This window comes from Salvelinus namaycush, chromosome 5, assembly GCF_016432855.1.
Source record: "Salvelinus namaycush isolate Seneca chromosome 5, SaNama_1.0, whole genome shotgun sequence".
In the NCBI taxonomy this organism is placed as follows: domain Eukaryota; kingdom Metazoa; phylum Chordata; class Actinopteri; order Salmoniformes; family Salmonidae; genus Salvelinus; species Salvelinus namaycush.
The window spans coordinates 19,206,683-19,233,867 of record NC_052311.1 but is presented as its reverse complement, the minus strand read 5'-3'; positions in this window follow the sequence as shown (position 1 = coordinate 19,233,867).

The following is a 27,185-nucleotide window of genomic DNA, read 5'->3' as shown; positions in this document are numbered from 1 at the left end:
CCCACTCCCCGATGTGCGGCTCCAGTCACAGGAAGCGACCAAAATGACGATCCTGGGGATCAGGAGCGGACAGGTCACCTCTGCCGAGGCGCAGGACACCTGATGATCCAGCTGAGGCGTGGGAGCATGGCGACCTAGAGCGCCGGAGAGAGAGCATACTGTACGTGACAGTACCCCCTCCCCGGAGAGTTCGGCTCCAGCGGCAGGATGCCAACCACAGGGATGATCCCGGGGATGAGGAGCGGACCAGTCGCCTCCACTGAGGCGCAGAAACCTGATGAACCGGCTGAGGCATGAGAGCCTGATGAGCCGGCTGAGACCTCCCCAGTTGCCTCGGTCGAGGCACGAGAACCCATCGAACCCACCGAGGCATGGAAATCCGACAAACCTCTGGCCCAGACACTCGGACCCGACATTGCCTCCAAAACAAAACAAAAAAAACTTCCCGGTACTTCCCGTTGGTGAGTCGTCATTCTACGCAATTACGCGTTACTATGGTGTGTGCCATGACAAGCAGACTGGTAACCTAGAGGCCGTAGAGGGAGCACACGTGACATTCACCTTTAAAAATAGGCCTACACCAGAAGGCAAGCACAATACAATTATTACGTTTTTAAGCATATTTGTTGAAATGTTAAATACATGAGTTTCTGGGTTAGGAATAGAAAGCAATTGATAAGACTTCAAAAGCTTCACATAATGAATATTCAACATGTCATTTTATTCAAGGATGAGCTTAAAACAGAGTGTACTTATAGAGTGTACATACAGAGTGTACATAGCGTCAATGCCATGATTTCATACTTCAAAAGGCCCACTTCCAAATGGTCAATAATTTGTGACGGTATTAACTGTGGCATAACTTACAGTATGTCAATTAAATTATATCCACATTTGACACCAGGGGAAAAGAGGTATAAAGTAATTTAGGGGGAGGTACTGTGTATACGTGTTGACTAGCTAGGTACACCTGTTTCAAAACTGAATTATGTTTAGGTGCACGAGGCTTGCCAATTTTCCATGCTCTTTGAAATGTTTAAATGTCTAAACTCAAGTTTAGGATGTGAATATCATCCTCCTGTCCTTCATTACCTAAAGTACAGCAAAAGTGTAATCTTCACAATGCTCCCCTACTTCTGCTATTACTCAGTACAATGAAAAAAGTTCAGAAGAAAATAATTGATCAGTTGTCATCAAGCAGACTAAACCTGTCTTTCAGCCATCAATCTTCAGTGTGTGCTTTTTTATCTAGCCCTGCACTTCAATCAGGCTTCTGCCTGGAATCCCTCAAAGATATCATCTGGATGCTCCCAGAGAAAGAGAAATGAGGAGGAGGAGGAGGAGCTACGAAAGCGTCGTGACATGGCTGGCGTCTCAGGAGAGTTGATGCCGAGTCCAAGCCGTCATCGTTGTTTGAAATTCTGTTGTAACACCAGGTTTTTTAAAAGCTCCTCTGAGTTACAGGTCAACTGCCCCTTAGAACCAACTTCTCTGGTTTTAACCTGTTGAGGACAGAGGGCGCTGTTTTCACTTTGGGGGAAAATCGTGCGCAATTTAAACGGCCTCGTACTCAATTCTTGCTCGTACAATATGCATATTATTATTACTATTGGATAGAAAACACTCTCTAGTTTCTAAAACCGTTTGAATTATATCTGTGAGTAAAACAGAACTCATTTTGCAGCAAACCTCCTGACAGGAAGTGGAAAATCTGAAATCGAGGCTCTGTTCTAGGGCCTGCCTATAAATGGCCTTCATATATATCAGTATACATGCACTTCATACGTCTTCCACTAGATGTCGACAGGCAGTGAGAGAAGAAATGGAGTGTATAACTTGATCTGGGGTCGAATAAAAGCTCTTGGCATGACGTGTCACCAGTTTCCTGTTTTCTGGAGAGCGCGAGAAGGGACCTGGTATTGCCTTCTGAAAAGCTGTCGTTATAGACGACTAATATCTCCGGCTTTGATTTTATTTGATAAATGTGACAATATCATCGTAAAGTATGTTTTTTCAATATAGTTTTATTAGATTATTGAAATTTATTCGGGACGTTAGGCGTGTTGCGTTGTGTGCCTTTGTTCAGGAAGGAGAGCTTTGCGCCACTTTGCTAGCTTTCCGTGCTAATTGACTGGAGAAGAGGACATTCTAAAACCAAACAACGATTGTTCTGGACAAAGGACCCCTTGTACAACATTCTGATGGAAGATCATCAAAAGTAGGACCCATTTTATGACGCTATTTCATATATCTGTCGAACATGTGAAATAGTAGTTTGCGCCCAGATTTTGGGCACTCTCTCGCTATAACTAAGCTGGATGTCGTAATGAAGTTATTTTTAGAATTCTAACACGGCGATTGCATTAAGAACTAGTGTATCTATCATTTCCTATACAACATGTATTTTCTAGTAACGTTTATGAATAGTTATTTGGTCAGAATAGTTGAGTGTCATAAAAATATCCGCACATTCTGGGAAAAAGATGCTACGTTAGCACAATGTATAACCACTGATTTCAGCTCTAAATATGCACATTTTCGAACAAAACATAAGTGTATGTATAACCTGATGTTATAGGACTGTCATCTGATGAAGGTTTATGAAGGTTAGTGAAAATTAATATCTTTTGCTGGTTTATTCGCTATCGCTAACGTGCCTATTGCTATCGCTAACGTGCCTTGATGAATGAATGCGGTAGTGTGGTAGGCTATTGTAGTAAGCTAATATAATGCTATATTGTGTTTTCGCTGTAAAACACTTAAAAAATCGGAAATATTGGCTGGATTCACAAGATGTTTGTCTTTAATTTGCTGTACACCATGTATTTTTCAGAAATGTTTTATGATGAGTATTTAGGTATTTGACGTTGGTGTCTGTAATTACTCTGGCTGCTTCGGTCCTATTTGTGACGGTAGCTGTGATGGTAGCTGCAATGTAAAACTGATTTATACCTCAAATATGCAAATTTTTCGAACAAAACATAGATTTATTGTATAACATGTTATAAGACTGTCATCTGATGAAGTTGTTTCTTGGTTAGTTTGGTTGGTTCTTGGTTAGTTAGGTTTGCTTTGTGCATGCTACCTGTGCTGTGAAAAATGTCTGTCCTTTTTTGTATTTGGTGGTGAGCTAACATAAATATATGTGGTGTTTTCGCTGTAAAACATTTTAAAAATCGGACATGTTGACTGGAATCACAAGATGTGTATCTTTCATTTGCTGTATTGGACTTGTTAATGTGTGAAAGTTAAATATTTCTCAAATTTTTTTTTTGAATTTCGCGCTCTGCCTTTTCAGTGGAATGTGGGAGGAGTTCCGCTAGCGGAACGCCGGTGCCAGACAGGTTAAACATTCAGAAACATTCATTCTAGTGTCAAAATGACTACAAAGTTTAATAGGATCATTTTTGTCATAAAGTCAGTCTCGTCCAAAACAGAGTTTTGTAAGTGAGTTTGTCACGGCTTACTGGAGGGTTGGGTATGGATTACTTACATGCCCACTTACGCCAATGAACACGTTGTGGTCCTCCCCCGGCTTCCATTTGTTTTTAAGTCTGCATATGAGTGCAAATAGGAGTGAAAATGGGCTTTCATAAAGTTTGTTCAAACTTCCAATGCATTTTAACAATATTACCAGATAGGCAGGAATGGATTCTGCTGCCTCAACTATCAAACCACTGGTGTTGGTGAGTACCTTAGCTAAGTAGATAGCTGGTATGAGCTAGCTAGTGGCTACCTTTGGTTATACATTATTTGATAATTCATTTGGGGTTGGGTTAAATTCGGAAGAGACATTTAGGTTGAATGCATTCAGTTGTGCAACTCACGAGGTATCCCCTTTACCTTTCTCAACTTGCAGTTGTATTTACATGAGGTGTCGAAACGTTGAAACTAAGTTGCAGGTTCATTTCGTAGCAAGGTGTTGTAGAACGAGTGCCTTATGAAAAACATTCCAGACACTGTCTCTTGCTAACTTGCCATAACTGATTTGACAGAAATATCAGCTAGATAGGAAAGCCAGCTGCAGCTATCACCAAGCTATGCTAACTAGCTGCTCTCAGCTTGGCTAAACACAAGGTCAGTGCAGGCTTTAGCCTACACATAGAACTGAATTAGCTGACCATCTTGAGATGGCCAGTCAGTGCGACAGTGCGACACAAACAATAGAGTTACACATGGGATAAACAAACGTACAGTCAATAACACAATAGAAAAGTATATATACAGTGTGTGCAAATGTAGTAAGATTAGGGAGGTAAGAAAATAAACAGGCCATAGTGTGAAATAATTACAATTTAGCAATTAAACACTGGAGTGATAGATGTGCAAAGATGAATGTGCAAGTAGAGATACTGGGGTGCAAAGGAGCAAAACAATTACAACATGGGGATGAGGTAGTTGGGTGGGCTATTTACAGATGGGCTATGTACAGGTGCAATGATCGGTAAGCTGGCACTATGATGGATGGCACTATGATAGATGGACATCCAATTTGCTGAGTAGAGTGTTGGAGGCTATTTTGTAAATGACATCACCGAAGTCGAGGATCGGTAGGATAGTCAGTTTTACGAGGGTATGTTTGGCAGCATGAGTGAAGGAGGCTTTGTTGCAAAATAGGAAGCCGATTTATAGATTTAATTTTGGAGTGGAGATGCTTAATGTGAGTCTGGAAGGAGAGTTTACGGTCTAACCAGACACCTAGGTATTTGTAGTTGTCCACATATTCTAAGTCAGAACCGTCCAGAGTAGTGATGCTAGACGGGCGGGCGGGTGCGGGCAGCGATCAGTTGAAGAGCATGCATTTAGTTTTGCTCCCATTTAAGAGAAGTTGGAGGCCACGGAAGGACTGTTGTATGGCATTGAAGCTCATCTGGAAGTTTGTTAACACAGTGTCCAAAGATGGGCCAGAAATATACAGAATGGTGTCGTCTGCATAGAGGTGGATCAGAGAATCACCAGCAGCAAGAGGGACATCATTGACGTATGCAGAGAAAAGAGTCGGCCCGAGAATTGTACCCTGTGGCACCCCCATAGAGACTGCCAGAGGTCCGGACAACAGTCCCTTCGATTTGACACACTGTACTATATCTAGGAAGTAGTTGGTGAACCAGGCGAGGCAGTCATTTGAGAAACCAAGGCTGTTGAGTCTGCCGATAAGAATGCGGTGATTGACAGAGTCAAAAACCTTGAACAGGTCGATGAATACGGCTGCACAGTACTGTCTTTCATCGATGGCGGTTATGATATTGTTTAGGACCTTGAGTGTGGCTGAGGTGCACCCATGACCAGCTCGAAAACCAGATTGCATAGGAGAAGGGTATGTTTGGCAGCATGAGTGAAGGAGGCTTTGTTGCAAAATAGGAAGCCGATTTATAGATTTAATTTTGGAGTGGAGATGCTTAATGTGAGTGTGAGAAGGTACGATGGTATTCGAAATGGTCGGTGATCTGTTTGTTAACTTGGCTTTCAGAAGACTTTAGAAAGGCAGGGTAGGATAGATATAGGTCTGTAGCAGTTTGGGTCTAGAGTGTCTTCCCCTTTGAAGAGGGGGAGGACTGTGGCAGCATTCCAATCTTTAGGGATCTCAGACAATACGAAAGAGAGGTTGAACAGGCTAGTAATAGGGGTTGCAACAATTGCGGCGGATAATTTTAGAAAGAGAGGGTCCAGATTGTCTAGCCCAGCTGATTTGTAGGGGTACAGATTTTGCAGCTCTTTCAGAACATCAGCTTGTCTGGATTTGGGTGAAGGAGAAATGGGGGGGGCTTGGGCAAGTTACTGTGGGGGGTGCAGAGATGTTGACCGGGGTGGGGTAGCCAGGTGGAAATCATGGCCAGCCATAGAAAAATTGAGGGAATGGCAAAGACACCCCCAAGAATCACCCACATCAAACCACACCCCCACAAGTCTTGTTTGCCTTCAGTGAGGGAGTTCTACTAACCTGAGTGCACCGGTCAATGGCCCTTGATGTGAACGGGATAAAGTGGTGAGGGAGGAGCACCCTTTCAAATTGAACAGTAATCTGTGCCGCTCTGTCATGTTGGCACAACAAGGCAGGATGTTGCATTGTTCAGAAACATTCATCTCTTTTCCGTAAAATATGTTTAATTTTTTGAACTAGTTTTCTTGGCAAGGCAGATTAGGGTTTTTATCAAAAGCAATCACTTTTGCATGTGAAAACAGAATCCAACTCATTACTCCACATGCTTAATCTAGCCTTGGCTACGTCACTTTTGTTTTGAGATGAGTTGGGCTTTGCATGGGGAGGCAGCCCGGTTCCAAAACAAGTCCAATCACTTTTCACCCCGTCAAACTCCTCCTACTGGGGTAACCCGGGCCAGAAAATCAAATCCCCTCAGTCATGGCCGCTAGCATTTCTTATTGAGCATTGATGTGTAAAGCAGGTTGAGAGCTTCAAGTTCCTTGGCGTCCACATCACCAACAAACTAACATGGTCCAAGCACACCAAGACAGTTGTGAAGAGGGCACGACAAAACCTATTCCCCCTCAGGAGACTGAAAAGATTTGGCATGTGTCCTCAGATCCTCAAAAGGTTTTACAGCTGCACCATAGAGAGCATCCTGACTGGCTGCATCACTGCCTGGTATGGCAACTGCTCGGCCTCCGACCGCAAGGCACTACAGAGGGTAGTGCGTACGGCCCAGTACATCACTGGAGCAAAGCTTCCTGCCATCCAGGACCTCTATACCAGGCGGTGTCAGAGGGAGGCCCTAAAAATTGTCAAAGACTCCAGCCACCCTAGTCATAGACTGTTCTACCTGCTACCTGCAGGGCAAGCGATACTAGAGCGCCACGTCCAGGTCCAAGAGGCTTCTCAACAGCTTCTACTCCCAAGGCTTAATACTCCTGAACATCTAATCAAATGGCTACCCAGAGTATTTGCATTGCCCCTCCCCCCCTCTTTTACGCTGCTGCTACTCTCTGTTATTATCTATACATAGTCTCTTTAATAACTCTACCTACATGTACATATTACCTCGACACTGGTGCCCCCGCACATTGACTCTCTACCGGTACTTCCTGTATATAGCCCCACTATTGTTATTTACTGCTGCTCTTTAATTATTTGTTATTCTTGTCTCTTACTTTTAGTTTTTTTTTCTTCTTAAAACTGCATTGTTGGTTAAGGGCTTGCAAGTAAGCATTTTACTGTAAGGTCTGTTGTATTCGGAGCATGTGACAAATAAAATGTGATTTGATTTGACAAACAAGGCCAACTCAGTAAGTGATGTCACCCTTTAATGTATGGAACTGTTTTTAGACTATTGTTAAATGTTTTCGAATGTGCCCTTGTGTGGAGATTGTGAAATGGCTGCAGAAATCACAGAACGGGCCTTTAAGTCTAGCTGGGGTTTACAATGTGTGACATGGTAGGAGGTCATGATCGTACTGACATCCAAAATGACCTGGAACTGAATCTTTTTGTCTGCCAATAGGTTTGCTTGTATTGAGCAATAGTTACCAGTATAAACTCTTAAATCAATGCCATGTACATGATTGTGTAGCCTACAGTATGTGCACTCGATGCAAACACTGTTCCTATAACTTGCCAACAGGCTGGTATTGCTTGATACATTGAATGATAACATTTTGCTGCAGCGCAGTTGGCAGTGTGGAGAAAAAAGCCTTCTTTCCCATTTCCAACTACAAAACAAAGAGGGGGAATAGGAAGAGAGTGGGAGGGAATTGCTTAGCTTGAAACAAGAGTACTACCCTCAAAGTAAAAGCGCCTTTTAGAGCCAACTTCACTGTTTGCGGCCATCACTCCCAATAACAGATCTACCCCTCCCACTCTCGCTCTCTCTTTGTCTCTCTCTGTCGCTCTCTGTCTCTCACTCTCTCTCTCTCTTTCACACAGCAGTCCTTCTTTGAATGATGGTAAGAGCTGAAACAGTTTGGAGATCACAAAACAGTAAAGTTGCTTTTATCAGAGTCCCTGCAGCACACAGCTCAACAGCAGCAGGCTGCAACAGATGGAGAACATGTCAAAACTACCCAGGGATTAAACAATAACGATGATGACAATATGTTTTTTTAAAGTATTTTGGTCAGCACCATACAGTATATTGTGATAGGAGTTCAATAAATTATTCAAGGCTTTGACAGCCATTTGGCTCTAGCACTGGGGAGATCATTTAAGTGTGGGTGATAACTTAGATTTGTAAACAAACAAATTGTCTCATTATGGTTTGGTATGGGCAGAGAGGATTGTCATTCCCAAATGTTTTGGTGCTATGACTTATAATAACGATTAAATTATTTCCAAAGTTTGAATAGCCTATTCTTCCCGATAGTAATAAAGAGTAGAATAAACTATGAATGTACCCTTTGACATTGTAATAATTAAATAATTTTAGTAATAGTCAGTTCACCAAACAACTTTTAACACTTATCTTTAAACTACTGTGTATTGATGCTTTAAAATTCATTATCAAATATAATGCCATATGAAGGGTGGCAAAAGTGCTGTCCACATTTGGCAAAGCATCAGATGTAAGGACCTATTGTACCACCCTCTGTGTAGTATGAGTTTGCTTATAAAATATAAAAATGTACCCCTTACTCTGGACCCTAATCTCACTTTTGATGAACATATCAAGAATATTTCAAGGACAGCTTTTTTCCATCTTCGTAACATTGAAAAAAATATTGCATTTTTTGTCCAAAAATTATGCAGAAAAGCTAATCCATGCTTTGTCACTTTTATAGATTAGACTACTGCAATGCTGTACTTTCCATCTACCCAGATAAATCACTAAATCAACTTCAGTTAGTGCTAAAAACAGCTGCTAGAATCTTGACTAGAACCCCAAAAATGTATCATATTTCACATATTTCTCCTTTCTATGCTGGCTTCCTGTTAAGGCAAGGGCTGATTTCAAGGTTTTACTGCTAAGCTTCAAAACATTACATGGGCTTGCTCCTACCTATCTCTCTGATTTGGTCCTGCCGTACATACCTACACGTACGCTACGGTCACAAGACGCAGGCCTCCTTATTGTCCCTAGAATTTCTAAGCAAACAGCTGGAGGCAGGGCTTTCTCCTACAGAGCTCCATTTGCGAGAGATGCAGACTCGGTCTCGACCTTTAAGTCTTTACTGAAGAATCATCTCTTCAGTAGGTCCTATGATTGAGTGCAGTCTTGCCCAGGGGTGTGAAGGTGAACGGAAAGGCACTGGAGCGACGAACTACCCTTGCTGTCTCTGCCTGGTCGGTTCCCCTCTCTACGCTGGGATTCTCTGCCTCTAACCCTATTACAGGGGCTGAGTCACTGGCTTACTAGTGCTATTCCATTCCGTCCCTAGGAGAGGTGCGTCACTTGAATGGGTTGAGTCACTGACGTGATCTTCCTGTCTGGGTTGGCGCCCCCTCGGGTTCGTGCCGTGGGGGAGATCTTTGTGGGCTATACTCAGCCCTGTCTCAGGGTAGTAATTTGGTGGTTTGAAGATATCCCTCTAGTGGTGTGGAGGGTGGGGTTATATCTTGCCTGGTTGGCCCTGTCTGGGGGTATTGTTGGACGGGGCCACAGTTTCTACCGACCCCTCCTGTCTCAGCCTCCAGTATTTATGATGCAATCGTTTATGTGTCGGGGGGCTAGAGTCAGTCTGTTATATCTGGAGTATTTCTCCTGTCTTATCTGGTGTCCTGTGTAAATTGAAGTATGCTCCCTCTAATTCTCTCCCTCCCCTCCCGGAGGACTTGAGCCCTGGGTCTATGCCTCAGGACTACTTGGCCTGATTACTCCTTACTGTACACAGTCCACCTGGTCGTGCTGCTGCTCCAGTTTCAAATGTTCTGCCTGCGGCTATGGAACCCTGACCTGTTCATCGGACGTGCTACCTTGTCCTAGACCTGCTGTTTTCGACTCTCTGTCGCTACCGCACCTGCTGTCTCTAACTCTGAATGATCGGCTATGAAAAGCCAACTGACATTTATTCCTGAGGTGCTGACCTGTTGCACCCTCTACAACCACTGGGATTATTATTATTTATCCCTGCTTGTCATCTATGAACGTTTGAACATCTTGGCCGTGTACTGTTATATTCTCCACCCAGAGAAACCCAGAAGAGGACTGGCCACCTCTCAGAGCCTGGTTCCTCTCTCGGTTTCTTCCTAGGTTCCTGCCTTTTTAGGGAGTTTTTCCTAGCCACCGTGCTTCTACATCTGCATTGCTTGCTGTTTTGAGGTTTAGGCTGGGTTTCTGTATAGCACTTTGTGACATCGGCTGATGTAAAACGAGCTTTATAAATAAATACATTTGATTGATTAAAGTTAATTTATTAAATTATTCAGTCATCGACAGGTTAATTTCCCTAAATCATGATTTGATTAGCCGAGTCAGTGCGAGGACTTATCTTCAACTCACTGAGGGTCACAAAACAACTTCTCAACAAATTGATCACTTAAAAGTATACCTGAAGAATGAAATGTTCTTCTCCATTATTCAAGGTCAATTCATGATTAAGAAAATATTAATTCCAATCAGTGGTTGTACTTCCTGACAAGTTACTTCATCACCTAAATCACTAGCATATAATTAATCCTTGAAGTTGGTAGTCGAGTGTGAAGTTGGGATACTTGGATGCCTGGAAGATTAGTTGCTATGTTCTAATGAGTTACACCTGAGTAGGTTTTCCGTTAAGGTAGTCTGCATTGGTTTGGTGTGTATTATATCTCTGTCACAGGAATCCGCTGAGGGGAGAACGGCTCATTATATTGGCTGGAATGGAGTGAAAGGAATGCTATCAAACACATGGAAATCATGTGATGAGTTTGATTACCATTCCATTAATTCCGTTCCAGCCATTGTAATGAGCCTGTCCTCCCCAAATAAGGTGCCACCAACCTCCTGTGATCTGTCTATCCATTGGTGTCTAGTGTGGCCAGAAAGAAGTGGAAGGAACTCTGACATGAGAACATTATTCTTATCAAGGGTTATTTTCATTTAGTTTGCCGTTTCCAACTGACCCCTTGTGGGAACAGCTTTAGAGTTTATCCCGTTGATTATTTTTGTGGTTATAGTAAAATTGAAGATGATGCTGATTCTCCACATTTGGCTCACAATCCCCTTGTAAGGTCATTCTCTATTCAACACATTGAGATTGTAATCAGTGGCTGCTATACAATTGGCTTGATACCCTCTAAAAAAATTCACATTATCTCAATAGAAATATTCAGGTGTGACAGGCCTTAGTTTCTTGCAATTTCAGAGTGGTATACAACAATATACGTACGGCCATATAAGAAATGATTGAGCACTCCACCAGCAACTCCGACCTCAACTCCAATCTTTTGCAATCCTCTGAGGTAGGCTCTCTATTTCTTGCTGCAGTAAACATAAATCAACACTATGTACTGTAAGTAATTCAGATGCTAAATTCAATGTCGATTAAACGGATTCTTCTGGATTTTGGCAATGAGGCCCTTTATCTACTTCCCCAGAGTCAGATGAACTCGTGGATACCATTTTTATGTGTCAGAGAGGAAGAGGTGAAGCGGGAGGATTTACTCTAACCAAAATCTGTCCACGTGTGATAAGCCCTTTTTTTTGAATGGATGTTATTTGATCGAATTAAAGTTTCGTAATGTTTAGGTTGTTACAAATATACTGATATAAGTGGATGCACGTGATATTCTGGCAGCTTTGGGAAAATTACTTAGTTAAGCCTGTTGTTCACACACGTATCTGCCCTCTCATTGGCTAGAATGGTCCGGCCTGATTTCAATCATTTGAGGACGTCTTCCCATTGTTAGAGAGGTCACTCGGCTATCTTGACAATATAATAGATCATCTCTGTCTGCGTTCAGTTTGAACGAAGTTGTTAACTTGCGTTACCGTAATTGCCAACTAGTGTTAGCACAATGACTGGAAGTCAATGGGAACAGCTGTTACTGTAGACCTTCAGTCATTGCGCTAACACTAGTTTGAGATAGCATTGGCTCGCGAAACTAACTTTCTTCATACTAGACACAGAAATAAAAAATGGTATCCACGACATCTGACTCTGGGGAAGAAGATAAAGGGCTTCATTGACACAATCCCACACCTTTAAAGAGGAACTGCACCCACTGATTTGGCCTAATTTTTTGGCTTGCTCCTCAAGAAACGCTGGCAGCCATGACAGAAGCCAAACGTGAGTTGGCTTGGGGGTGTGGTTTGTTGTGGGTGTTTCTTGGGTGTGTCCTTGCCACCACCAAGACACACCCATCTGCCAGAACCTTGCCTGCAGCGGTTTCCCCCCACTCAATCACAACTAGCAAACCTCCTGCAGGTTGAGTTCAATAAATAAAGGCAGATGTTTGGTGAGATGCCGGAGGAAGCTTTGAATAGGTCAGTAGCCTACAGAGTAATATAAGAATGCAATTGCTGAATTTATGTATGTATTCTAAACTTTTGATAACTTTAAAATGTAGTAACAGGTCCATGTTGAATAAACAACCCTTTACATAATACCATAGAAGCAGTATTCTGCTAATATAACAATGTGCAAATATTACACTTGTCTTTCACCTTCCATTGTCATTCCCAGCTGATACAGATACTGTGCCTATCTACATTTTGTCTACTGGTAATGGGACTACATTGGCAAACATGTCAGAGTTGTCATACCTTCCTGTATGCTGTCCCGTATACAACAGGAGATCCCTGATCCTGCAGCAGAATAGACAGGGTTTCTCCCTCCACATATTGACTGATACCATTCAATTCAATAATTAAAAAATACAATACAAGTAAAAATGTAATGCCGAGTGCCAGGTCTCCCTCCATTTAGAGACATGAGTATCAAGCCCGTCTGTCAGTCTGGACTTCATCACATCATCTTGCAAGTATCTATGTGCTTATGCCATACATGTTTCTGTGAACACATACAGTGTACACACAGTGAGTGTCTGTGTCCGAATACCCATACTAGCGTACTACATACTTAAACTTCAGAAAGTAGTCACACACACCCATTTACTTTTTCCACATTTTGTTGTCTTACAGCCTGAATTTAAAATGGATTACATTTCAATGTTTTTGTCACTGGCCTACACAATACCCATAATGTCAAACTAATTAAAAATAAAAATCTGAAATAACAAAATTCAACCCCTTTGTTATGGCAATACTAAATAAGTTTGGGAGTAAAAATTAGAGATATTTCACCAGGAGGCCAATGTTGACTTTAAAACAGTTACAGAGTTTAATGGCTGTGATAGGAGAAAACTGAGGTTACTCCACAATATTAACCTAATTGACAGAGTGAAAGGAAGGAAGCCTGTACAGAATAAACATATTCTAAACATGCATCCTGTTTGCAACAAGGCACTAAAGTAATACTGCAAAAAATGTGGCAAAGCAATTAACTTTTGTCTTGAATACAAAGTGCTATGTTTGGGGCAAATCCAATACAACACATTATTGAGTACAACTTTCCATAATTGTAAGCATAGTGGTGGCTGCATCATGTTATGGGTATGCTTGTAATTGTTAAGGACTGGGGAGTTTTTCAGGATAAAAATAAAAACTGAATGGAGCTAAGCACAGGCAAACCTGGTTCAGTCTGCTTTCCACCAGACACTGGTAGATAAATTCACCTTTCAGCAGGACAATAACATAAAACACAAGGCCAAATCTACACTGGAGTTTCTAATTGTAACGGCATTCCTCCTCCTCTTCATACGAAGAGGAGGAGTAGTGATTCGACCAAAATGCAGCGGGTTGTGAATACATAATGATTATTTAAATCAAACGACGAGACACGAAAACAAACACTTGGAAAGATTACAAAATAACAAAAACGAATGTAGACTGACCTAAACCATGAGAACTTACATATAACACGAAGCACGTAGGAACAGGTACAGACTATAACAAACGAACGAACAAACGCTACAGTCCCGTGTGGTGCGCAGACACAGACACGGACGACAACCACCCACAAACCAACAGTGTGAAAACACCTACCTTAATATGATTCTCAATCAGAGGAGATGAAAACCACCTGCCTCTAATTGAGAACCATATCAGGTACCCAAAACCAACATAGAAAGAGAAAACATAGACTGCCCACCCAAAACTCACGCCCTGACCAATTAAACACATACCAAACAACAGAAAACAGGTCAGGAACGTGACAGAACCCCCCCCTCAAGGTGCGAACTCCGGGCGCACCCCTACAACTCAAGGGGAGGGTCTGGGTGGGCATCTGTCCGCGGTGGCGGCTCCGGCGGTGGACGAGGACACCACTCCACCACTGTCTTTGTCCCCCTCCTTAGCGTCCTTTGAGTGGCGACCCTCGCCCCCGACCATGGTCCAGGAACCTTCACCAACGCTCCTCTAAAATAGAGGAGACAACTCAGGACAAAGAGGTAGCTCAGGACAAAGAGGTAGCTCAGGACAGAGAGGTAGCTCAGGACAGAGAGGTAGCTCCGGACAGAGAGGTAGCTTAGGACAGAGGGACAACTCTGTACTAATGGCAGCTCCGGACTGAGTGGCAGCTCCGGACTGAGTGGCAGCTCCGGACTGAGTGGTAGCTCATGACTGGAGGGCAGCTCATGACTGGAGGGCAGCTCATGACTGGAGGGCAGCTCATGACTGGAGGGCAGCTCATGACTGGAGGGCAGCTCATGACTGGAGGGCAGCTCATGACTGTAGGGCAGCTCATGACTGTAGGACAGCTCATGACTGTAGGGCAGCTCATGACTGTAGGGCAGCTCATGACTGTAGGGCAGCTCATGACTGTAGGGCAGCTCTGGCAGCTCCTGACTGGCTGGCGGTTCTGGCAGCTCCTGACTGGCTGGCGGCTCTGGCAGCTCCTGACTGGCTGGCGGCTCTGGCAGCTCCTGACTGGCTGGCGGCTCTGGCAGCTCCTGACTGGCTGGCGGCTCTGGCAGCTCCTGACTGGCTGGCGGCTCTGGCAGCTCCTGACTGGCTGGCGGCTCTGGCAGCTCCTGACTGGCTGGCGGCTCTGGCAGCTCCTGACTGGCTGGCGGCTCTAATGGCTCGGGACAGACGGGCGGCTCTAATGGCTCGTGGCAGACGGATGGCTCAGAAGGCGCTGGGCAGACGGATGGCTCAGAAGGCGCTGGGCAGACGGATGGCTCAGAAGGCGCTGGGCAGACGGATGGCTCAGAAGGCGCTGGGCAGACGGATGGCTCAGACGGCGCTGGGCAGACGGATGGCTCAGACGGCGCTGGGCAGACAGATGGCTCAGACGGTGCTGGGTAGACAGATGGCTCAGACGGTGCTGGGCAGACGAGCAGTGCAGGCGGCGTTGGGCAGACAGCCGACTCTGCCCTGCTGAGGCGCACAGTAGGCCTGGTGCGTGGTGCCGGAACTGTAGGTACCGGGCTGACGGCACGCACCTCAGGGCGAGTGCGGGGAGAAGGAACAGTGCGTACAGGGCTCTGGAGACGCACAGGAGGCTTGATGCGTGGTGCCGAAACTGGAGGCACTGAGCTTGAGACACGCACCACAGGGAGAGTGCGTGGAGGAGGAACAGGGCTCTGGAGACGCACTGGAAGCCTGGTGCGTGGTGTAGGCACTGGTGGTACTGAGCTGGGGCGGGAAGGTGGCGCCGGATATACCGGACCGTGCAAGCGTACTGGCTCCTTTGAGCACTGAGCCTGCCCAACCTTACCTGGTTGCATGCTCCCCGTAGCCCGTCCAGTGCGGGGAGGTGGAATAACCCGCACTGGGCTGTGTTGGAGAACCGGGGACACCATGCGTAAGGCTGGTGCCATGTACACCGGCCCGAGGAGACGTACTGGAGGCCAGATATGTTGAGCCGGCTTCATGGCACTTGGTTCAATGCTCACTCTAGCCCTACCAGTGCGGGGAGGTGGAATAACCCGCACCGGGCTATGCACACGTACAGGAGACACCGTGCGCTCTACTGCGTAACACGGTGTCTGCCCGTACTCCCGCTCTCCACGGTTAGCCTGGGAAGTGGGCGCAGGTCTCCTACCTGCCCTAGACCCACTACCTCTTAGCCCCCCCCCCAAGAAATTTTTGGGTTGTACTTGCGGGCTTTTCGGGCTTCCGTGCTAGACGCGTCCCCTCATAACGCCACTCCTGGGCTGTGGCTGCCTCCTTCTCCTCCCCAGAGCGACGATTAACTCCAACCTTCGCCCATGGTCCTTTTCCTTCTATGATCTCCTCCCAACTCCAGAAATCCTGCATTCGTTGTTTCCTGGACCACTGTTCGTGGTCCCGCTGCTTGATCCGGGTTTGGTGGGTGGTTCTGTAACGGCATTCCTCCTCCTCTTCATACGAAGAGGAGGAGTAGTGATTCGACCAAAATGCAGCGGGTTGTGAATACATAATGATTATTTAAATCAAACGACGAGACACGAAAACAAACACTTGGAAAGATTACAAAATAACAAAAACGAATGTAGACTGACCTAAACCATGAGAACTTACATATAACACGAAGCACGTAGGAACAGGTACAGACTATAACAAACGAACGAACAAACGCTACAGTCCCGTGTGGTGCGCAGACACAGACACGGACGACAACCACCCACAAACCAACAGTGTGAAAACACCTACCTTAATATGATTCTCAATCAGAGGAGATGAAAACCACCTGCCTCTAATTGAGAACCATATCAGGTACCCAAAACCAACATAGAAACAGAAAACATAGACTGCCCACCCAAAACTCACACCCTGACCAATTAAACACATACCAAACAACAGAAAACAGGTCAGGAACGTGACACTAATCAAGAAGACAGTGAATGTTCCTGAGTGGCCGAGTTACAGTTTTGACATAAATCTTCTTGAAAATCTATGACAAGACCTGAAAATAATTGTTTAACAATGTCCAACAACCAGTGACAGAGCTTGAATAATTTTTTAAATAATAACGGGCAAATGTTGAACAATCCAGGTGTGGAAACCTCTTAGACTTACCCAGAAAGATTCAACGCTATAGTCGCTGTCAAAGGTGATTCTAAGATGTATTGATTCAGGGGGTTAAATGCTTATTTTATGAAGATAGATGAGTGTTTTAATTTATATTTTTTTTTAAATGTTAGAGTTGTGTAAATCGTTGACAAACAATTCAAATTAAATCAATATTAATCCCACTTTGTAACACAACAGAATGTGGAAAAAGTCAAGGGGTGTGAATACTTTCTAAAAGCACCGTATGAACTCATTGTCGCATACTATTTAGCGCGTACCGTTAAATATGCAGTATGAAATGGCCGCAACACAGTAGAGGCTCCTGACTGGTTGAGTAGGTGTTGCGGGGCCGAGTGAGGGTGGATTTTTACAAACGCAGACATTAATTGCATTAACCAGCCTGATAATAGCTCATTTCCAATTCGATTAATTTCTCTAAACTCTGAATAGAATAGGAATGGAGTTATAGACCTACTCAGGCTGGTTATATGCAGACTATCACATTCAACCTATACCGTAGCCCATCTATCCTATTTAAAAAGAACTGAAGACAGAAACAGACCATTTGGTTCCATTTCAACAAACTTATTTGTGAAAGCAAAGTGCTGTAAAATACTGTATATAAATTAAAAAGCTTAGTACACACAACAAAACTTTTCAAATGTTCAAATCAAAAGGCTATTACACAAAAAAAACGTGGACAGTCAGGTGAGTCGCAAATTCAGAACCACTGGACAGCAAAAAACTAAAGCACTGGTCATTGGGAATGAGATCAGAATGACTGCTAATGGGGATCCATAAAAAATACAAAAGACTGCTAAGGCTTGATCCATAAATTAAATACGTAGCCCAGCCTGCAAAACTAAAACAAACCATATGTTCAAGTCAAAAGGCCTGATTAACATGACATCAATAACACAGCCAAATCCTGAATCCCCGGTGCCGACACATTCAGAAATGAAAAGATGAATTATTTAGTTTAAAAGCTCTGACGAAGGCCAAGAGAACAAGAAACACTTTTCAATGAGAAAACAGAAATCCACTTTGGGTATATATAATTTTTTTTTTTTTTAAACGTCTGTATTCAAAGATGTAGCCTACAATGCAATACTCGTGATCATTTTAATTTAAAGATAACAAAAACTACTAAGCCTACATTTGAACACCATTGCAGAAGCTTTGGGATTTGGCATCGTCCCAATTAAGTAGCCTAGTTGTAACGATGACACTGGGAGTCAGGAAGCAGGTGCTGAGTTTGATAATCATAACATACATCGAGCAAGAGAAGCGTCTGGACATGAACACAGAACCAATACTGTCTGTAGAGTGATACTAGGGAGGGCTAGATTAAGGTAGGAGTAATCAGGGTAGTGATGGAGTCCAGGTGTGCCTCATGATGGGGCGCAGGTGTGTGTGTAATGAGGGTTGCCAGGTGTGCATAATGATAGGTTTCCAGGACCGGTGGTTAGTATACTGGCAAAGTCGAGCACCGGAGCGGGGGAGTGGGAGTAGACATGACACTAGTTTTGTTTTTTGGCTACTTGAAGAGAATTAGGGCCCATCACTCACAGCCCACCTCTTCCAATGCATTGTGGGAAAGTGTGCATCTAATTCTCCTAGATGTGTCATGTCAGATTGCGTTGTTTCCCGCTATTCGTTGATTTCGGTAGCGCATCCCCATATCTAATTGATAAGCTGTTGTCAAAATGGAAATAAGTATGCCATCCATGCATTTAAAGTATACTCGATTTTCATAGCATACTATTAAACTTTATTTTTTCGCATACTTGAATGGCCTTCTATTTAGGACGTGGGTATGGGTATTCGGGCACGGACACTGTTCTATTACCAATGGCAGTTAGGTTAGGTGATACCTGACACACAAACATATACTATGTTGAAGTTTGAACAGGAATAAACCTACCTAATTCTGTTCTCCACATAAACGACCGTTGGTAAGCAGGCAAGAGGTGAGGCTGGAGGTAATGTCTTTGCCAGTGCAGCATAGATCAGCTCCTGCCCCCTCGTCAAAGATACTGGTCGGTCACACACAAACACACAGAGACACACTGATGAGGGCCCCCTTGCTGGTCTTCTCTATGCTGCACGTTCAGCTGCAAACTGGACATCTCTCGAACAACTGCAGCAGGCTATCTTATTAGGTGGTGTTGAATGGGAGGGCCTGTGACAGGGTGATATAATAGACAATGCTTTTTGACAATGCACATCACAACAAAGCTGCCAAGACACACACATTTGACCCTCTTCTCACGCTCTCATGGCACACCTCTTATATCCCATGCATTGAAAACTACTGCGTTTATTTTCTAGTTAGTCCATTGTATAGTCCGCGCGTTAACTTTTCAACTGTGCTCCAAATCGTTTTGAAATCGGAGCATCTGCGTCTGCAATTTAACATCACGAGCTGAACCTCGATCACTGTCCTGTCTTGCCACAGCACTGTGAACTGCGGCACATTGAAGCATATGATTGGTCTAGTTATGTAAGTATGTTTTAAAGAAACGCCTCTCAAGATTAGAGTGGAGCTGAATGGAGAGAAAGAGAACATTCTCCACTGAGTGTATAATGGCCTGTGTACACATTTTCAATGGAAGTAAAGCTGTGAGGAGCGGAGTGGGCAAGGACCATTGGGCGCCGTGAATGTGGCGTGGGAGGAGGTGAAAAAATGCATAATTTCCCAACTTTAATCAAATTACAAGCGGCGAATGCTGGGGGATGACCAATCATATCGAGTGGTTCCCATGACGAATATGATGCTCTGCGACACAACGCTCGAGACTTCCTTCAGCAAAGATGGCTGACAAATACTAGGATTGGAGCAAATGTAAGTAATTATTACGTCCTAACGAATCATCCCCAAAAATTACAGGAATACGTTAATGTAGAGACAAACGACTATGCATATTTCTTTGTAATTTCTTTGACTCCTGAGAAAACCATCAAACCAGGCTGTCGTCTTGTGAAACAGTGCATGTAAATGAATGTACAGTTTTGTAAGCTTGCCTAGCTGGTATTTGCCATGAAATGCAGCTGAAATAACGTAGCTAGCTAACTATTGTCTTGCTTATTGTGTAGTGGAGGATAAAAATCATTGCATGCCTATGGATGTGTAGCTAGCTACGTATGTAGCTGATCTGTATATGGACCATTTAAAACATTTGGTATAAATATTAGTTCACAAGATTGTTTCCACCATTACTCCCCAAGAAATTGCAGAAAATAACTGTTACACACATGACTGTACATGTCAATATTAGCTAGCTAGGAACCTATGCTATTATAGCAGGTTGTATTGACTTCAAGACACTGAATGGCATCAATGAAGCCTATGGATTGAGTAGAATATAATATAAAACTTTATTGTGCCAAGGATGCAAGTTGTATGTAGTTATTACCAAGCATGATTTTCCCACATTGTAGCCTGTATATTAAATATATTCACTGCTCATGTACTCTACCTTGCCCAATATAGGTATGGATCAGATATGAATGTCTGTGAGATTATACATTCAACAGTGTTTACCAATCCTGGTCCTGGGACATCAATGGTTACACATTGTAACCATGCTGTAGATTACAACACATTATTTAACCAGTTTTTTTTTTTTTTAACCAGTTAAAGGCTAATTAGTCATTCATATATACAGGACCAGAATAAAAAAAAACAGTATACTACACTTCCTTTGCATCATGGAAATCTCAAACAGGTTCATCTCACCATCTCATTTTCTTCATCTGCACTGATCTGAGCACGCAGGATAGGTGTAGTATTTCATCAAATGAGAGACTTACTTTCAACCAGTTGAGAAAATGAAAAGCTTTATTGAAAGTTAATTATCCAAGTGTAATAAATACATATTACATGCACTTTAAATATTATAATTGTATTATTATATTATAAATACAAGTTCAATCTGTACTTCAATGCACATCTGGTGTGCATTATAAAACCAGGAAGAAAGAGGAGGTGGGGTGAGAGGTGAGAGAGAGTGTCAAAGACAGAACGAGTAAGACATATGAAGAGATGAGCAGGGAAGACATATGATTTAATGAGTTACAGTGCTACTAAACTTCATATTCTCTTAGGTCATCACAATTACATAATAGCGTATCTAGCGGTGTTTCCTAACCAGTCCTGGGCCCCCAGTTGGCCCAAGTGTTATCTTTGAGTGGGTGAGGTGGCGGGGGGTTGGCATCCCCTCTCACATCAAAACATGGAGAGAGAGAGAGAGATGGCATGATTATTTCTGTGATACCTGGCTACCTGCCAAAGTTTTTGTTTTTTACTTTTAATAACCGTTTAATCAAAATCTGCATTCAACACATTTACCAACGTCTTAGTTTTTTTCCTCGCTTTCCTACTTTTTTCATTGAACTTTTTCACCCAGATGCTTTATCTGGACATGGTTCTACCGAACCAGACAAAAAAGCTAAGTAGTAACATTAACACTATTTCATCTAATTGCAGCCTCTGTACTCAATATACAGGAGAACTATCACCTTATGGTGAGGACAGCCGTGTTGCAAGACCAGCTTCAGATGCAATCGCTAGGCAAGGGCAATTTAAGTGTAGGAAAGGATGAAACAGCATCTGTGCCACCAGTAAGTACAGATAGTAGTATAAATCCCCCCTAGACAGTCCCCGCAGCCAGACAATTTTCTCAAGGCTTCTGGAAAGAAATGCTGTCGGCATGCTCAACCAGTGTAGCTCATTCAGCCCGACAGAAACTTTCAACGGGTTGCCCACATTAAGCATTGATTCTGTCACGTCTGCTCCCACTCTTCCTTACTCCCTGGCGCTTGAGGGCGCCAGGTTGCCCTGCATCACGCACTCCTGCCGTCCATCACGCACACCTGCCTTCCCTCGTCATGCGCATCAGCGTTATTAGACTCACCTGGACTCACTTATCACCTGTTCATTTCCTCCCCTATATTTGTCAGTTCCCTTCCTGTCTCGTTCCATGTCCGTTCTTTATTAAATGTTTTACTCCCCGTACCTGCTTCGTCTCTCCAGCATCATCCCTTGTGATAGACTGCAGCAGCTAACACACAACACCGGGGAGTACTGGCGTTCTGGTTGGTATGGTGGCATTGGCTCTGGGTCGCCACCGATGGAACCGGGGGTGCCTAGCCAGCTCGTTGGGCTTCCACACCCTAGCTGGCTCGAGAGGTTTCCTTGCCCCGGTTGGCTCGGATGGCGCCCATCCCACGTCGGGCCTCAGCCGGATCCGTCAGTTCTTGTTCGCCCAGCCGGTCCAGGTGTTTTTTTTGTTGTGACGTCGGGGTGGATTCCGCCGCTGATGGAACCGGGGATGCCTAAGCCAGCCCGTCGGGCTTTCACGCCCTGGCTGGCTCGAGAGGTTTCCTTGCCTCGGTTGGCTCAGCGGCTTCCCATTCCACATCACTCTCCACCAGATCATCGGGCTCCCTCTTTGCAGCGGGATCGACATGCGTCTTGCCTCAGCTGGATATTAGGCTCCCATGCCTCAGTCGGCTCGCCAGGCTCTCACGCTCCTGCCGGTTCGTTGGGCTCCCACGCCCCAACCGGCTTGCCCAGCACCCATGTCACGGCCGGTTCGCCCAGGTGGGACAGCGGGTGGTGCCCCAAGGGGGGGGGGGGGGAGGGGGGGTTACTGTCATGTCTGCTCTCGCTCTTCCCTCCCCTGGCGCTTGAGGGCACCAGGCTGCCCTGCATCACGCACTCTTGTCTTCAATTACGTACACCTGCCTTCCCTCGTCACGCACATCAGCGATATTGGACTCACCTGGACTCACTCATCTGTTTATTTCCTCCCCTATATTTGTCAGTTCCTTGCTCTGTTCCCTGCTGATGCATTAATAGTGTTTTGTCTGTATTATTAGTTTGCTGATGCTGTTACTGTCTGGTTCCACGTCCGTTCTTTATTAAATGCTTTACTCCCCGTACCTGCTTCGTCTCTCCAGCGTCATCCTAGGTGACAGATTCGGACTCAAGCCTTCTCAGGTCTCTCCTCCACCCGTTACGGAGTCTGAGCTGCCGAAGCCTTCCACCATTAGCTCTGACTAATTGAAAACCCTAGTCATTGGAGACTCCATTACCCGGAATATTAGACATAAAAATAATCATCCAGCGATCATACACTGTTTACCAGGGGGCAGGGCTACCGACGTAAAGGCTAATCTGAAGAGGGTTCTGGCTAAGGCTAAAACTGGCGAGCGTAGAGAGTATAGGGATAATGTTATCCACGTCGGCACCAACGATGTTAGGAGGAAACAGTCAGAGGTCACCAAGCGCAACATAGCTTCTGCATGTAAATTATCTAGAAAGATGTGTCGGCATCGAGTAATTGTCTCTGGTCCCCTCCCAGTTAGGGGGAGTGATGAGCTCTACAGCGTCTCATAACTCAATCGCTCATTAAAAACAGTTTTCTGCCCATCCCAAAAGATAGCATTTGTAGATAATTGGCCCTCTTTCTGGGACTCACCCACAAACAGGACCAAGCCTGGCCTGCTGAGGAGTGACAGACTCCATCCTAGCTGGAGGGGTGCTCTCATCTTATCTATCAAAATAGACAGGGCTCTAACTCCTGTTGCTCCACAATGAGATAGCCTGCTGCCTGGCTTGCACCCTATTAGCCAGCCTGCCAGCTTAGTGGAGTCTGCCACTAGCACAGTCAGTGTAGTCAGCTCAGCTATACCCATTGAGACCGCGTCTGTGCCTCGATCTAAGTTAGTTAAAACTAACATGGTGGTGTTCGCCTTAGCAATCTCACTGGAATAAAGACCTTGTCCATTCCTGTCATTATTGAAAGAGATTTTGATATCTCACATCTCAAAATGGGGCTACTTAATGTTAGCTCCCTCACTTCCAAGGCAGTCATAGTCAATGAACTAATCACTGATCATAATCTCGATGTGTTTGGCCTGACTGAAACATGGCTCAAGCCTGATGAATTTACTGTGTTAAATGAGGCCTCTCCTCCTGGTTACGCTTGTGACCATATCCCCAGCGCATCCCGCAAAGGTGGAGGTGTTGCTAACATTTACGACAGCAAATTATAATAATGGCGCCAGAGAGAATGGCTGCCTTTTTATGGGGCCTTCAGTGCTATTTTGTTAGTTTTTTTGCATTGTTTGTAACTTATGTTGCATGTTGCTGCTACAGACTCTTATTATAAAGGCACAAGGAGAGACCCAGATGCAGACACAGGAGGCAGATGGTTGGAGTCTTACAATGTTTATTAATCCAAAGGGGTAGACAAGAGAATGGTCGTGGACAGGCAAAAAGGTCAAAACCAGATCAGAGTCCAATATGTACCGAAGGCCAGGCAGAATCAAGGTCAGGGCAGGCAGGATGATCAGGCAGGCAGGAAAGTAGTCCAGAGTCAGGCAGGGGTCAGAACCGGGAGGACTATAAAAAGAGAATAGAAAAGGAGTACAGAAAAACACGCTGGTTGACTTGACTAAACATACAAGATGACCTGGCACAGGGAGACAGGAAACACAGGGATAAATACACTGGGGGAAATAAGCGACACCTGGAGGGGGTGGAGACCATCACAGGAACAGGTGAAACAGATCAGGGCGTGACACTTATGACCAAAAAGAGCTTCTGGACATCAGAACAGCGATTACTCACCTTGAATTGGACTAATAATTTTTCTTTATTGCGTCAGATGAGAGAGATATACTCCGGACACCCGAACAGGCCCTCATCCCCATCATTCGCAGGAGAAAGAGACAGAGGTTTCGCGGAAGGAGAGCCTTGTGAGGATCAGGCGAAGAATGGCTAATCTGCTTTTGCCATCAGAACTATTGGCCAACGTACAATCGCTAGATAATAAAATGGACGAACTAAAAGCACGTATACCCTACCAACAGGACATTAAAAACTTGAATATCTTATGTTGAGTCGTGGCTGAATGACGACATGAATAGCATACAGCTGGTGGGTTATACACTGTACTGGCAGGATAGAACAGCAGCCTCTGGTAAGTCAAGGGATGGCGATCTATGTATATTTGTAAACAACAGCTGGTGCACAATATCTAAGGAAGTCTCGTGGTTTTGCTCGCCTGAAGTAGAGTATCTCATGATAAGCTGTAGACCACACTATCTACCTAGAGAGTTTATCTATATTCTTCGAAGCTGTCTATTTACCACCACAAACCGATGCTGGCACTAAGACCGCACTCAATGAACTGTATACGGCCATAAGCAAACAGGAAACCGCTCATCCAGAGGCGGCGCTCCTAGTGGCCCGGGGACTTTAATGCAGGGAAACTTAAATCTGTTTTTACCTCATTTCTACCAGCATGTTAAATGTGCAACCAGAGGGAGAAAATCTCAAGACCACCTTTACTCCACACACAGGGACACATACAAAGCTCTCCCTTGCCCTCCATTTGGCAAATCTGACCATAATTCTATCCTCCTGATCCTGCTTACAAGCAAAAATTAAAGCAGGAAGCACCAATGACTTGGTCATTAAAAAAGTGGTCAGATGAAGCAGATGCTAAGCTACAGGACTGTTTTGCTGGCATAGACTGGAATAAGTTTCAGGATTCTTCCGATGGCATTGAGGAGTACACCACATCAGTCACTGGCTTCATCAATAAGTGCATCGATGACATCGTCCCCACAGTGACTGTACGTACATACCCCAACCAGAAGCCATGGATTGCAGGCAACATCTTCACTGAGCTAAAGGGTAGAGCGGCCGCTTTCAAGGAACGGGACTCTAATCCAGAAGTTTAAAAGAAATCCCACTATGCCCTCTGACGAACATCAAACAGGCAAAGCATCAATACAGGACTAAGTTCGAATCCTACTAAATCGGCTCCGAAGCTCGTCGGATGTGGCAGGGCTTGCAAACTATTACAGACTACAAAGGAAAGCACAGCCAAGAGCTGCTCAGTGACACGAGCCTACCAGATGAACTAAATTACTTCTATGCTCGCTTCGAGGCAAATAACACTGAAACATGCATGAGAGCATCAGATGTTAAGGAAGACCGTGCGATACACTCTCCGCAGCCGATGTGAGTAAAACCATTAAACAGGTCAACATTCACAAGGACGCAGGGCCAGACGGATTACGAGGACGTGTACTCCGAGCATGCGCTGACCAACTGGCAAGTGTCTTCACTGACATTTTCAACCTCTCCCTGTCTGAGTCTGTAATACCAACATGTTTCAAGCATACCACCATAGTTCCTGTGCCCAAGAACACTAAGGTAACCAGCCTAAATGACTACCGACCCGTAGCACTGACGTCTGTTGCCATGAAGTGCTTTGAAAGGCTGGTCATGGCTCACATCAACACCATTATCCCATTAACCCTAGACCCACTCCAATGTGTATACCGCCCCAACAGATCAACATATGATGCAATCTCTATTGCACTCCACACTGCCCTTTCACACCTAGACAAAAGAAACACCTATGTGAGAATGCTATTCATTGACTACACTATTGACTACACTGTGTTCAACACCATAGTGCCCTCAAAGCTCATCACTAAGTTAAGGACCCTGGGACTAAACACCTCCCTCTGCAACTGGATCCTGGACTTCCTGATGGGCCGCTCCCAGGTGGTAAGGGTACGTAACAACACATCTGCCATGCTGATTCTCAACACGGGGGCCCCGCAGGGGTGTGTGCTCTGTCCCCTGTACTCCCTGTTCACTCATGACTGCACGGCCAGGCACGACTCCAACACCATCATTAAGTTTGCCAATGACACAACGGTGGTAGGCCTGATCACCGACAATCACGAGACCGCATATAGGGAGGAGGTCAGAGACCTGGCCGTGTGGTGCAAGGACAACAACCTCCCCCTCAACATGATCAAGACAAAGGAGATGATTGTGGACTACAGGAAAAGGAGGATCGAGCACTCCCCCATTCTCATCGACGGGGCTGTAGTGGAGCAGGTTGAGATCTTCAAGTTCCTTGGTGTCCACATTACCAACAAAGGAACATGGTCCAAGCATACAAAGACAGTCGTGAAGTGGGCACGACAAAACCTATTCCCCTTCTGGAGACTGAAAAGATTTGGCATGGGTCCTCAGATCCTCAAAAGGTTCTACAGCTGCACCATAGAGAACATCATGACGGGTTGCATCACTGCCTGGTATGGCAACTGCTCGGCCTCCGACCGCAAGGACCTACAGAGGGTAGTGCGTACGGCCCAGTACATCACTGGGGCCAAGCTTCCTGCCATCCAGGACCTCTATACCAGGCGGTGTCAGAGGAAGGC